Consider the following 15201-nt stretch of genomic DNA (forward strand, 5'->3'; position numbering starts at 1 on the left):
TTTAACACAATTGCCTAATCTTTTAAAGATAAATGTAACTATATAGTGTAAAAACTACATGATATGCAGAAAGGGTGTATTAAATTGTTCATATCATGTTCAGGTGAAGTAAGTCAATAAGATAGCAACGTTAAATCTCGTGAAACCACGCGTGATTTTGTCTCGCGGGCTTTGGATCGTGGTTTAAAAAAGGCATCCATCTCAGTCAAGTCGAGCAGTCAACTCTACGTTTTTGGTATGTCTTGATTTTTTGAATTAATATTTACCATATTTCAGCCAAATGTAGTTAAACGTCTAGAGTGTCACCATGTAACATGCTAAAAAAGAGCCGTTAGCTTATTTGCTGTTTTATCTGTTGTCAAAGAATTGGCGCTTTTTCATTTGAATTTGTCTTTGGCACAAGAGCCGTAATATCACATTAAACCTAATTACGAGGCACTCATAACATAATTTGGTTTTCTGTGTGAATAGATTTGCCAAATGACTCTTCAGTTACATTGTGTATTTACTGCACCGTGGTGTTAGTGAGATTTTGGACATTGAACAGCTTTAGCTAATATCATCAGTGGCATTATGCTAGCTTACATCCCTACCCCTCCTGCCCTCACCTGCTGTCCTTTTGTTTTTGTTTTTTTTGCTGCACATTGAGAGATGACCTCTATTCTGCATTTCACCAGGAGTCAGCTAATGGATTGTGGGTTCAAGGTGTTATGGTAAGAAAGTATATTCTATTTTCGCTTAAGGTTTCTGTAACTTAATTATAATAGGTTTTTTATAATTATTAGGTGCATGCATACTCAAATAGACCACCCTATTAATACAACTGAGAAATCCAAAATCTGCCATAGGTTTAACTTATACCTGTATGTATTGTCAGAAAGGTGATTACTGGACTCACATTAATGCACACTTGAACTAAAATGAGGTTGTAACTTCTGGGTTGTTGGGTTGCAAATCAGGAACAAACATCTTTGGATTTTTTGAATCCCATAAGATCTGGAAACACAGTTTTTATTCAACAAAACATTACTGATTATTAACCAAGCACAATGCCTGCTGTTATTTCAAAATAATTTTATGTCATTTCAGATAAAATGCAGCATTCCAGTGCATCCCAACCATGCCTTTACAGTCAAGGTTTCTGACGGAGCTGAGTTTCTCTCTGACAGTCTGCTGAAAGTGTTTGCAAAGTGATCGGGGGAACAGGGCACAAAGCTAAAGGATGTAGCTGCCATGATGACAGTAAGAACTTTAAAATTCTTTAACTACAAAGTTTATATGTATTGCATTAGGTCAGTAAAAGATTTTTATGCTGCATCCATTGAAACAGTCAACTATTACAAGTGAGTACTGATTCCACTGAAAGGATGCCATAATTTTCGTCATGCATTTACTGGCCCACTGAGAAAAATTTATCTTTTTTAAAAAATATATGTTTTCTTTTTTCTTTCTCAGCAGGTGACCCAGGTGATTGATATATGCTTTTTTTTTTTCTTTTTTTCTTCTTTTTTTTTTCTTTTTCTGCTCATTCTGTTGGTTTTTGCCCTTCTCCCCCGTCCCTCTTCTCAGCTGTTTCTCTTTCCCTCTTTCTTTCTCCCCTTCTTTCCCCCAGTCAAGTCTGTCCCATATTCAGTAAGTGAAAATAAAATAAACAATAAAAGGTGAATCAAATGGACCATTATGGCAAGGCTGGGATGGTCAATTTGGTAAAGTAAATCCGTTGGGCATCTTTCTTTGCCTTTAGACAACAATTCTGATGGCAAAAGAGCCAAACGGGACAGGCCAAAAAAAAATAAAAATAAAATATGTTCTGGAAACTATATATCCATAAAGTTGATGTCAAACAGGAACTTTTGATATTGCTTTGTAGATGCTGGTGTTGCATGTTGACTGGTTTAAAAAGTCAAGAGTTTTTGTCTGGGATCATTTTCTTCTGTGCTACTGAAAAGTTCACAAATCTCTGTTTTCTTTGTTATAATACTTTAGGATGACATTAATGCTCAAAGGGAGTCTCATCAAAGTGCTCCGCATCTGTGTGAAAGACAATTGCAATCTTGGTGCAGGAGTTCATGGTGAGTGTTTTATGAGTAGATTGTGGCTTTGCAACATTTAAAAATGTATTTAGTTATCCACTTGATCCTCATTGGACTGGTTAGGACCAGTAGTCCTCTTTAATAATTTGAAGTTCACATGAGGCCTGGTAGTGAACTCGGCCGCCGGCCCTTGAGGCCCCACCCCTGTATTAGGGGTCACATCAGTGTGAAAAAACTTTAAATTTGTCATTCTAGTGAACCAAGGAAAATCCCACCAATATTTACATTAGCTTTTGTTTGGAAAAAAAAAAAGACCAACTGACCAACAGCTAACCAAATTGTGGGGCTGAAAGTCTAAATTCTAACATCTTCTGAGTGGCATAACCTGGATTTCTGATGGGCCAGTGTCTTTCTAACAAAAACTAATGTAAAGCATTTGAAATTATTATGTTTTTCACCCTCTCTTAGAAACTCTGTTAGACCATGAATGGCAGCATGGCAGGCCACTCTTTGGCTATAGCTATTTACTATGTTGCTTGCATTGGTTTAAATTACTATAACATTAGAACTGGTAGATTCAAAAGAGATGAGTTTAAAAAGGAATCTTAAAGAAATGTTTTGTGTTTAACCAGGACTTGACTGAGGGCACTGCACAGATTGAGAAAACCACAAAGAACATCTGTCTCCAGAGGATGCGGCAGGCAATGACTTTTCTGATGTTGGCATCATCATCGAGGGTATAGTAGTTCTTCAAGATCTGGATAACGTGACCTTTGCAGTAGCCATGCTGTTTGGACCTTTTTTATTCCTTCAATATGAGTTACCCATCACAGCTCTGCTACACTTTTGAGGTGATTCAAAGGGTGGTAATGGAGTTGGATGCAACTCAGCTCTCAAGAAAAGCTCACAACTAAGACAAAACTGCTCCTGCAAGGAAAGCTCACTGTTATGCATTAGTGATGGGTCGTTCGCGAACGAAATGGCTCTTAGAGCCGGCTCTTTGACGTGAACGACGCGAGCCGGCTCCTTATCGCGAGCCGTCACCTTATCGCGAGCCGTCACGTGGTTTGTTGTTTTTTTTTCTTTCTCTCAGCCTCTCTCTCGCACTTTTTTTCCGCTTCACTCTGCACGCGAGCCTTGTGCTTTACGCTGGGCAGAGGGGGGAGGGGCGGTAGTTACACTCAGTAGCACAGGAACAGAGCCAGAGAGAGAGAAAGAGAGGCATGGACAACAACATTAGAAAGGTATAGTAATCATCCACAACTATTTTCGGTTGCAGATGATAAAGGATTGAGAAAGTTTATTCATGCAGGTCCATATGACAGAGAATATGCATGTTCTTTTAGTTTTCATATTATAATTTATATTTAATTGTGTTGTGGTTTGCAGTGTTTTGTGTTCTTTTCACTTTAAATTTGTGAAAGGAAAAAGCTGAAAATGTAAATAGTTAAAACTTGAAATGTGAATAGTTGATTTTTGTATTAGATGATTTATTTATTACATTTTATGTGGAGTGAATAAATAAAAGTATATTTACGGTGGCCCCTAGAGACAAAGCACATACAAACTTCAAATCACGTACGAACTCTGAAGCATGTACAAACTCCAAAACACGTAAAAACACGTACAAACTCCAAAACACGTAAAAACTCCAAAACACGTAAAAACACGTACAAACTCCGAAGCACGTAAAAACTCAGAAGCATATAAAAACTCAGAAGCACATAAAAACTCAAAACACGTACAGAAGAACAACAGAAGTGCTCCAGGATGCTGGGCGCAGTGTTGAGCCTTTGTTATCTTGTGGCTACACAAGCCAGCAAGTACCAATGACCGGATTTGGTGTGTGGTAATAACAGGTAAATGAACTTTTTTTTAAATTATTTGAATATATATATGAGTGCCTGTGTATAAATACACAAACAATACACACATGCTTTCAATTGTGTCATTTAAGTGATCTAGTAGCTCTGCTTTGGAAGTTCAGTTCATGCTAGAAATGTGTTTTGGAGTTTGTACGTGTTTTGTCTCTAGGGGCCACCGCATATATTTATATATAAACATATATAAATAAAACCACTTGTTTTTACGTTAGTAATTCCTTTTGTGCATAATTTTATATTATTGTTAATAATAAATTAATTAAAGCAACAAAACAACCTGAAGAGCCGGTTCGGAGCCGAAAGAGCCGGCTCTTTTTAGTGAGCCGAACCGAAAGAGCCGGTTCTCTAAAAAGAGCCGGAAATCCCATCACTATTATGCATGTGAGGTGATCAGCTCTAGGTGAGAGGACATTTAAATCTCACACTTGTTCTGCTGCATTTTTGAAGCTCAATTCCAGGAACAGATCGCAGAGTTCATTTTTATATACTCTGCAACTGCCATGAGGACAGGGCCGTTTTTTTTGTTGTTGTTGTTTGTTTTTCCTTTTGCTCTGTACAGCATTTTGGCAGCATTTTTAAATTTCTCTTTGTATTTTTTCTTTCTTTTACTAGTGAAGAGATGTAGCGTGAACAGTTATACAGTCTAAATATCCCATATGGGTCGTGTGAAATGGTGTTTTCAGTTTCATTCAGTTGAAGTAAAGAACGTTGAATATTTCTAAGTGTGCTGTTTTGAACCAAGATGTCACAGTATGATCAGTGCTGTAATTTTTGACAGTCACTGTATCAATGTTATTTTTGCATCTCTTGAATAAAGGTTTTGACCTGCAAGTGCTAATTTCTTTAGTTATTGGGGTAAAATGGGTAATGTTAATAGGAAGGTGTTTGCCAATTCAGTAACCTAATTTAATGTTAATGGAAACTAACATTATCTCAAATTATTTAGTTATAATTGTTGTTTAACTGAATCTTGATTTTTGATCTTGATTTGTTCTTTCCCAACATTTTTCAAAAGAAACAGTCTAATTTCTTTGCTGTGATTGATTCCAGAGAACACGGAAGAACTGACATTATTTAACTGTTGATTTATGTAGATTCAGTGGAGGAGTAATGTCAGTTTAATTCTTTACCTACTGTCAATGCAGTGAAATTAGACATTTTGTTTTGAAAGGTTACTGGTGGATGCCAGCAACCATCTTGGAAGAGAACAATACAATCTGTTATAAGGCCTCCATTTGAAAATTGTGTATTTGATACTAGAATATAATAGCAAAATGTAATTTGAAGATAACATGTAGTATTTAAGTGACCAAGTAGTATTGGGTAAAAGTTATTGAATGGTGTTGGGATAAAGTGAGAAAATTGTGAAGGATTAAAATATTCCAAGAGCTCAAATTACTTCATCAAAACATGTTTAAGTCACATTTTATCAACACAAATTGCACAGGCTTATTGAACATGAATAAATTGTGTTAATTTAACTCAATTGTTTAAGTTGCTGCCAAAGCAAAACATCTGTGTGCAACAAATGTCCACCATTGAATTAAGTAAATCCAACAACATATTTTTTTCAGTGTACCTGGTATAGGTAAAAACCCTTAGGGGCCCAGGATCTACTAGTGTGCTTGGAAGTGCCACTTTTTTCTGCAGCATGTTTTAATTGCAACAGAGATTCTCTGCTGGGCGAAAACTGTATGTTTTATGAGTGCAGCTTGTTAAGCTGTTCTGTACTTATATAAGTAATGAAGCTGGACCATGAAATTACACCAGCACAAACTGTGCATTGCATTCTCGCTAGAATGTGTATGTTAATTAGTTCATGTATTTATTTGGTGAAAAATGTATGAATGTTTTTATAGTTGTTTCTAATGTGCGGCTAAGTCTCTTTTGCATTCTGGAATTGCAGCTACAAGAACACATAACACATAGAATACATACATACACAGATACATAGCATACAAATACTAAGAATACTTATTCAATCAGTAAAAGTTTTGATCGGCCAAAGTGACTAAGTAACCTTCTATGTCTTCCCTGTCATGACAGTAACTTTTAATGTTTAAATATATGGAATTTAGAGATTCAGAACTGTAATATGCAGCTGTCACCTTAGAAATAAACAGCAGCACCAAGAATGCACTCAAGGTTAAAAATGTTTTACTTGAATTGAAATGTTTATTTTACTGCTCTGTGTGCATAATCCCAAGATTAACAATGTTCTATCGTCTTACTTATAACAGCTGTGTTGTACACGTAGGGTATATTTTGGTGGGAAGAGTCATATAAGACATGAAAAAAGCCCTGTTTTATGTGGGCGTGCCTGAAGTAGAAAGTCAGGCTGAACAGAGACCTGTGATTTTTGACGGGATTTGAGTTTTGTTGAGCAAACTAATGCAAAGAAAGGAAGTGTTGAGCTTGCTTTGTATTACACCACTCTGGTATAATCTCCTTATATCGTGAGTTACCATTAGCTGGGCATTGGGCATAATTGTTTTTAGACTGCATTTGTTTACATTTTGAAAATCTTTTTACACCAATTAAGTTAGGAACAACCTGGGATTACTCAGTAGAGCTCAGAAGCAATTATTTTCTTGGTTTTACCTCAGGATAGAGACTTATTATTGTTAGCTATTACTATCTGTTTTATTCACATTTTAACTTCTGATCTCTTTTAAACTTAAAGAAGTTTAAAGAAAATTAAATAATATGAAAGTATTGCAAAGAATTGAAATCTCTCATATTTAAGCAGTGGCAATCATGAAAAACTACAACCCGCTTATGGTGGAGTCTTCATAATTTTAATTAATTCGGACTGATAAAATCCACATTCCAATCTCTTTAGTTGAAACCTTTGTTGTATAAAAACTCTCCACAGAGATCTGTTGTTGGTTTTTTTTATCATGTGAGGCGACTCGTACCACAGAGAAATGGTCTGTGTGGTATTATTTTATTTTTTTCTTGTCATATTTGCCTCATTAGCACATCAGCACAAATATGAAAAAAATTAAAATTCTCCCACTGGCATCGATCCTGAATATAATTTGATAATCTGGGAACACAAATTGTCCCTGTGCAAGCTAATTTAACATACTGCAGACCAATGTTTTTTTTACTTTTATTGTCTTAGGCTTGTACTTGTTTGATCACGTTATGATGTGCACCAAGAATTTTGTTATGCTTTCAAGCTGTCATTTTTTTGTTTGTTTTTTAATAAAATAGAGTATGCAGTTTATGAGGTGAAATCACAGATATACAAAGTCTACAATTAAAAAAAAGGAAATACTGTTTAGGGACTATTTTTCTTCTTTAATAGTGCTTTCAGCATTGAACACTAATCTCACTGGAGGACTTCAAAACTTTACTACCCTGAAAAAAAAGCTATATGGAGTGCACTGGCTAGGTCTGTCTTCACTTGAAAAACAAGCTTTCTGTATATATATATATATATATATATATATATATATACAACATAATTTTAGACAATATGTTAAAGAAGATATACAGAGATGAAAAAAACAAAGAAACCTTTTTTTGAGCAATCAGTGGATATAGCCTCCCCTGGCAATTATCCTGTTCTTTCAACACAGCGTGTGAGTGTTTTTAAAAAGAGACACAGATTGTTTATAAGTCCATTGCTAGTCCAGACCTGTAATTTGATTTGATAGCACTGGATTGTCAGTAACCTTTTCTCTGAGCCAGCTTGTTTAAAAAGCGACCTTGTAACCCTTGACATCTTTAAGTTGTCACGTAAGATGAAAGCCAAGGTAACAGCTCCTTTGAGCTGATCCGTAATTTGTACACCAAATAACTGACTACGCGGTTTTATGACAGAACCTTCGAGATTTAAAACTCACAATATCCACGCAATACTAATCAATACCACAATCACAGTTCAAGATATTTGGTTTACTCTTTGTTGCACTTCAAATCAAAGCTTAATTTGTTGTGCAGGATTGTGAACTTATGGAGTAAATTAGATTTGTGTTCAGAGGTTTCTCATTTCAAACTGAATATGCATTGAGGGATTTCTGGGGCTATTCTGAAAATTAATAATTAAAGGCTGTCCAGCGGCTACAAATAGTCTCAGATACCCTCTCTCAGCCCAGGAGTATTTAACATGCATCACAGTTAATGGCCACCACATGAATGTTTAAATGTTTCAAAAGGTTATGTACCCTGTAGCCTTTTGAAAAGGTTACCCACCCTGCAGTGTTAGACCCATCACCTAGTAGATGTCCTAAAGTGACACAGCTGCTCTGCATTGTGTGTCTGGCAAAACAACACAGAGGTGTTATATGAATTAGTCGCTGTTTGACAGTGATCTGGGGCGATCAGTGAGGCAGGCTTTCTTATTTTGCTGATTTAGTCATAGGTAATAAAATGCAAGCAAAATCTAGGTCTCGTCTAAAACATCAGTAGCATAATGAAGGTAAAAAGTTTTAAACAGATGTATAGATTAAATAAGATTTAAATAAGAAGCCAAAAGTATTATTAGTAGTAGTAGTCAAAAACACCATGCAAGCCACTTTACAATCCCACTTCTGATCCCAGATTCACTGACAACAGTTCCACTGTGTGAATAATCCATCACCAAACAAATGAAATAACAGTCCTATTTTAACTATAGTGACTGGATATGCAGTTCTGCTTGTTTTCCTCCACTTTACCTTAGGGCTGCTCGATTATGGCAAAAATGATAATCACGATTATTTTCACTGAAATTGAGATCACGATTATTTGACGATATTTATTTAACCCTTTAAGACCTACTATAGAACCAAGTCCACCAGAGCTTATATTATTTTTTTTACATGCTGTAGTGCCATTTGTGGGAGCATTTCAAGTTGCTATACAACTGTTATAGCCCATATTTTAATAATATGTATGCATTAAGTCCATAGTAACTACATTAATTGCAAAAAAGTGCAATAAACTACAAAAAAAATTGAAAATCGCTTTTGTTTTGTTTACATACATTTCTACTTGGAGAAATTTAAGAGGTTTATCCCTCAAAACTTTAAATACAATAAAGTTGCAAAAAATAGTTTACAACAACAGGAAATTTATTTTGAGTGTCTTCATAGTTTTATTTTGGAGATACAGCAATTTTTATATACTGCAGGAAAAACAAAAAACAATCCTATGATGCAAATTTGCAAAGAAAACAGCAGGTGCATCATTTCACTGTGGGAAGTGTTACGAACAGCTGATAGGAACGGCAAAGCGTGTTTCTGGAATATTATGTTTTTGTTCCTGCAAGCGCTTTTTATGCAATTTTTGCAAAGCTATATGTGGAACGAAACCGTGACCGAGGACAAGCTGATGGCATCAGATGTAAGTACAACTCCTCCGGTTTCATATGCAAAACAAATTATTGCGCTAGCTTACACGGTTCAGGTTCTACAGGGATTTAAAAATAGTTACCCAAAACGGAGCGTGCTGCTCTGACCGGCTTTAAAGGGTTAACAATGACTTTAAAAAAATAATATAAAATAGTGTGCAACACCACTGAAGTTTTTTTTTAAGCTCTCTTTTCAACCAACGGCAGTCACTCTCCAAATAACTTCTGCTTAGCTTTCCGAGCTTCCCTCGGGTCCTCTTAATCAGCGGTCTCCAACCTTTTTTGCGCCACGGACCGGTTTATGCCCGACAATATTTTCACGGACCGGCCTTTAAGGTGTCGCGAATAAATGAGGGAGGGGCTAATAATCGGCTCAGTCATTTTTAATGATCGTTGAAAGCCCAGATCGTAATCATGATTAAAATTCGATTAATTGAGCAGCCCTACTTTACCTTGTTGCAGAGTTAGCTGAAACCAAAAACACAACTGAGTGGAAGTTTGGGTTTGTGTCAAATATTTGCTCCATAATTAATGGATCGCTCTGTAAAAGCATCTGTTTGCTATATTAACTTAAAAGGGGATGACATGTCAACACTATATCACAGATGTTGGTGTTTCTTGTTAAGGGACATCTCAGCATGCAGACTGAAGGAGCTGGGGTTCAAACCACCAACCTTGTTCAAACATGTTTTATTTATTTCCCATTGAGTCACCGTCCTCTGCAAGTGTTCTTCAGGTTTTAGATCTGCCCCAAAGCTACATCACATAACTGTAGGACCAATGATTATAGTAAGACTTGGAATTAGGTTTGAATGATACCAGAGAAGAAATCATGTGCAAGGATAGGCCCTGTCTAATTAAAAATACTTTTGAAGAGCCCTTTTGAATATGCACTTGAAATGCACAGATCTTCACCTAATATCTTCAACATCTGTGACAAATTCCAATCTTATGCCTGCTGTGACAGATGACCAGAGAGTTGGAATAATAATCTTATGTTTCCAACCCTGCAAAAATTTTTTACGTTTTTTAACCCAGGTTTCCGTAAATATTGATATTTAATGTGTGGTTAAAAGCATGTGGAAAAAAATCCTTCATTTTAAAATGCTACACTGTACTGTATTTTTAGACTTTTTTTCTATGTTGCTTGCAGGAGGGGACTGTTTGTGTTTACTGGTAAGTTACTCGTCCTCCATTCTGCTCCTAGTTGTGTAATGGCAATCCTGGAGTTAGTGTTTAACTGAGGATCTCCTTCATTCAGATTGTTTTCACTGGAAACCCACAATTTTCTTTCACAAAAATGTGTCACCTGACAAATCCTTCAACATTCTGCTTTGTCAATCAGAGCAAGGTAGACGGTGGAAGGAGAGGAAGGGCAAGGTGCTGAAAAAGATATAGAATGGCTATACGTGGTAGAGCAACTCACGCACAGCTTTATCTTGTTCACAGAGGGCAAGCACATGGATTCTTCCCCCAAAGGAAGTAAGTGAAAACCTGCCATAGAAACAACACTGCACGCTAGCAGCACCCGTGTTCTGGAGTAACACTTTGTCCAGAGAAAGCTGCATGGACTCATTAACATCTTTTGCTTCTCTTTGCTGTAAGGCATCGCAGAGCAGCCTGAGAAAATAAGTGTGCCGTGTGCAGTTTTCTGACAACATCTTATAGGATTTCAGCTTCCTGAAATTTGCATTTTATTCCCTTTTGCTGTTTGTCCAGGCTGCTTAAGAAACATGGGAGGGTGGAGTTGCTTGGTGCGGCTTAAAGAGTGGTGAAATAGCCACAATCCAAGGGCCTACTCATTAAAGGTCTCCGAATTCATCAAATTTGCCCGGTGGACATTTAGCGCATTGCCAAATTCTGCAGAGTAATCTACTTTTAACACACAGTCTGACTTGTAACAATAACATCAAAAGGCGGGAGTGAAATTGCAAAAGCACAGTGGCAGAAGACGGTTTACAGACCGCTCTTCGAGCATGCAAGGTGAGAAAGAGTTCACGTGTTCTGTCAGTAATTACGGCATGAAGCATTGCATGAAAATGGGAATATTATACCAATTAGAATTTCTGCAACAAACATAAACAGCTTAACCAAATGACAATGATACACAGAGGGAAAGAAAAAACTAATTATATTATTGCTTGCATACGAACATAATTGAGTATGAAGCAATACGACTGCATCATATTCATGCACAATAAAAGGATATAATGCATCTTATTGTACATTATCCAAAATAAATAAATAAATAAAAGTGCAGACGATTCTGTGAACTAACAACAGACAGATTTATCAGCGAACAGTGGCGGATTATAGCCGCTAATGGGTTCAGACTTGACTTCGTCATGCTCCATTAAGACTATAGATTACATGCATGCAAACAAAGTTGCTTTGTTAGAGCTATCTGTCTGTACAGGATTTGTTCTTCAAAGCAGTGAAGGTTGAATATGATCTGCAGTGGTGTTCTGAATATTATTTTTCATTCAGAACAATTATTGGAACGGACGCAGGAGGAAAACACCTCTTTTAAATCTCTGTGTTGTCCTGAATATCATTGAGATGCAGACAGAGACAAACCGTTGGAGACAAATTCCCATTCGACATTTATGGTCCTTGAGAGTATAATGAAATTCTTATCTTTCTAAACATGCATAGATCTCACTAAGCTCTCACCAGAAATAAGAGTCCTTCGGCCAGCTGTACATTTGAGATAGATCTACGGCACTGCATCCAGATCAGCGTGTGAGGAAAACCTAACAGCAAAGCTTCACTTGGACTTGTTAGTAAACTAAAGCCTCTCATTTCTTTTTATTAATTTAGATAATTTGACAGTACAAACGACTCAGAATAAGAAACAACAATTATAGTCCCACATTTAAAAGTCACGTTGCTGCCTGTTAAGTTTGATGAACTGCTTGTAAACAAACTGACGACACGTCTTCAGGCCATCGAGAATTTTGACATCAGCAATAATGAGTGATGGAAGTATGATTACAATGACCATAAAAATGACAAACAAGGCTGTGGCTTCATCTGTCCATATTAAGATAAGCTTGAGTGAGAAGTGAGAGGCTTAGGGGAGGCATTCAGTGGGATGCTGATTTGAATATGATTAATGGAGGGCCAGGTCTTCAAATCCCATCCAGCTCCTGCAGTCAGCCTCTCCCTGATAGGCTACCACTCAAAGTTGCTTCTGCTATCACGGCTCAAACTCGCCGTCTGTTTGTGCCCAGAGCTCAGGAGGGGGAGACGTCTGGGTGCCGTCTAAGCCTAGATCACAACAGACAGGGTTACAGGCGGTCTGCCTGGCCAACTGGACTGGAATTCAGCATCACGACATCTCAGCCAATAAGAGATCATTTTGATCTAAAACATTCTGCTGTTTTTGGAAGGCTTTAATTGTTTTACAGAGAAAACAAAAACAAAACAACACGATAAGAACAGGAGATGTTGCCTAAAAGCATAAAATTATATTGGAAGTATGAGCGGAATTAAGACCACCAAACACCAATCACATCACATAGCAAGGAGAGAAAAACACTCTGAATTATACCAGTTCTTTATTCCGACACACGGAGAATACACTATAGTCATGCGGTCTTAAATGTGAACCAAATGGTAGGTGGTCAGGAAGTATTCCAGTAATGTCTCCTGATGGGTTTTTAAGGAAAAACATACTGAACCTCATGTGTCCATGTCCATTTTAATATCACATCACAATCACCAGATTGTTTTTTTCTGGAAAATCCCTCTAAACTCTTTCTTCTCTGGTGTAAAAAGAAGAGTCTTTTGGTTATTGATTGTTTTGGGGGTTTTTTTTTACACACACACAAATGGAAGGAGTAAAACTAATGGTTACATGATATTCACAGTACTATCTCCACTATCTGTCAATGAAAACTAAAGATATTTAGTCTAGGTTTCAACCATGATATTTTGGGTTCTCTGTGTTTGCTAATTCTTAGATATTTCAACTATTTTGATGTTGTAGATAGTCTCTGTTTCTGGCTACAGGTGTTATTCTAGTCCATCACAAGTTTATTGGAAAAGGCTAAATTGATACCACAGATGGAGATGCAGCCGCTCTCACTTTCACTATATGTTGTTGTTCTGCTGGCATGTTTGTTTCAGCTTTTTTGTTGCACTTTCCATGCTGGTTGGTCACACCACCATGATTAAAATGAAAAACTGAGCAAAAGGAAAAACCTTGGACTGAAATACTCAGAATAAAACAAAACATGGGATTGTACTGTGTCTAGAGCCACATTTGTATGGTAACTTGCATGAAGATGTATAAACACAACCTAACTTATAGCAACTTTAAACCCCAAACTATCCATAAGAAGTTAAGTTATATTGATAAATTTACAGCATTGCACATTTGCCAAGAAAGCTCTAAATTCTGCTGTGCAGCTTTCTGGTGAAGTGTGGTTAACATGTATGAGAAGACCTCGAACTACAATACACTGCTCCAAAAACTTAAACCAACACTTCAAATTTCAATGTGAAAAATCATGCATGGGTAATACGTTAGGAACAAAAGAATGCATCATTGTTTGATGGAAATTATACTCCAAGAATCTACGTGAAAAATGGTGCAGCAGGCTAGTCCATTTCAGTGAAATTTCAGTACAGCAACTCAAAATGACACACAGTGGTCCCCCCTGATTGTATTCATGCCTGACAACATTGGGCTATGCTCCTAATGAGACAATGGATGGTGTCCTGCATGGTGTCCTGGGGAATTTCCTCCCAGATCTGGATCAGGTCATCGCTAAGCTCCTGTACAGTCTGAGGTGCAACATGGTGGCATCGGATACACTGAAACATAATGTCCTAGAGGAGTTCTATTGGATTGGTGAGGTGAGTGTGGGGGCCAGTCAGTGATATCAAGTCCTTCATCCTTCCTTCATCAAGCTGCCTGCATCGTCATACGAGGCTGGGCATCGTCATGCACCAGGAAGAACCCAGGACCCACAGCATCAGAGTAGGGTCTGACACTGGGTTCAAGGATTTCATCCTGATAACTAATGGCAGTCAGGGTGCTGTTGTCTAGATGTAGAGGTTTGTGCAGCCTTCCACAGTTTCTCCAAATCCTTTTACATCTGTCACATGTGCTCAGAGTGAAACTGCTCTAATCTGTGAAAAGCACAAGACAGCCAGTGGTGGTCTTGCCAATTCTGATATTTTACGGCAAATGCCAGTCAGGGTCCAGGGTGGGCCCACTGAAGGACGTCAGGCCCTCAGCCTGAGGGTTGTCTCATTCTTGCCGCTCTAGTGCACTTCATTTTTTTCAGCCGTGTATTAAATCTATGGGAAATCTCTAACAGCCCATTCAGTCAACAGAGTTTTTGAATGATGATATCAGTATGGTTGATGTTACACTGCAGTTACTACAGCCGGCAAAGCAGCCAAATGATCATTTTTCTTCGACAAATGTTTGGTTGATTGCTCCTGATTTCACATTTTGAATAATTTCTTGGAATTGAACCATAATAGTCTATTTGATAACAGTGAGGGGAAAGCATCAGTATCTAGAAATTACACGACCAGGAGCTACCAGATTTACGGGACCTCGGAGCAATTCTAAATGAAGATTTGAGACTTTTGAGATAATGTGAAACTATATTGTGGTCTCTCCTGGAAGCATGCATAAAGCGAGGCACATTGAAAACACTGGGATGATCAACTTCATCGACTTGGCTTTCTAACATGTTTGGTAGATTTATTTTTAATCTCAATATGCTGTACTGATCGCAGTTTACGGAAATGTGGTCACATCGTGGGAGAGCTTACCCAGTTCAACAATTTCTCATTTGATATCATCCCATCTCGTGCCATCTGGCATATAAAGTTCAGCATGTGCATATTCAAATCTGAAGTGGACTTCTGCAATCTCATCTGTGCTTTCTATATTTCCTTAACAGATATACTCTCTTGAGGA

General features: G+C 37.4%; 1 protein-coding gene and 1 long non-coding RNA gene across 2 annotated transcripts in view; one reads left to right on the forward strand and one right to left on the reverse strand.

Moving 5' to 3' along the window:
* Window positions 1–15201, reverse strand: part of cntn6 (contactin 6) — a 145312-nt gene that overhangs the window by 107872 nt on the left and 22239 nt on the right. The gene's annotated exons all lie outside the window — the stretch shown is intronic.
* Window positions 689–2045, forward strand: LOC146669189 (uncharacterized). The gene is made up of 3 exons (XR_014911850.1): window positions 689–713; window positions 1090–1242; window positions 1987–2045. It is a non-coding gene; the product is annotated as an uncharacterized LOC146669189 (long non-coding RNA).

Source organism: Rhamphochromis longiceps, linkage group LG5 (assembly GCF_057381845.1).
Source record: "Rhamphochromis longiceps isolate RC_006_pf linkage group LG5, R_longiceps_female_GT1.1, whole genome shotgun sequence".
In the NCBI taxonomy this organism is placed as follows: domain Eukaryota; kingdom Metazoa; phylum Chordata; class Actinopteri; order Cichliformes; family Cichlidae; genus Rhamphochromis; species Rhamphochromis longiceps.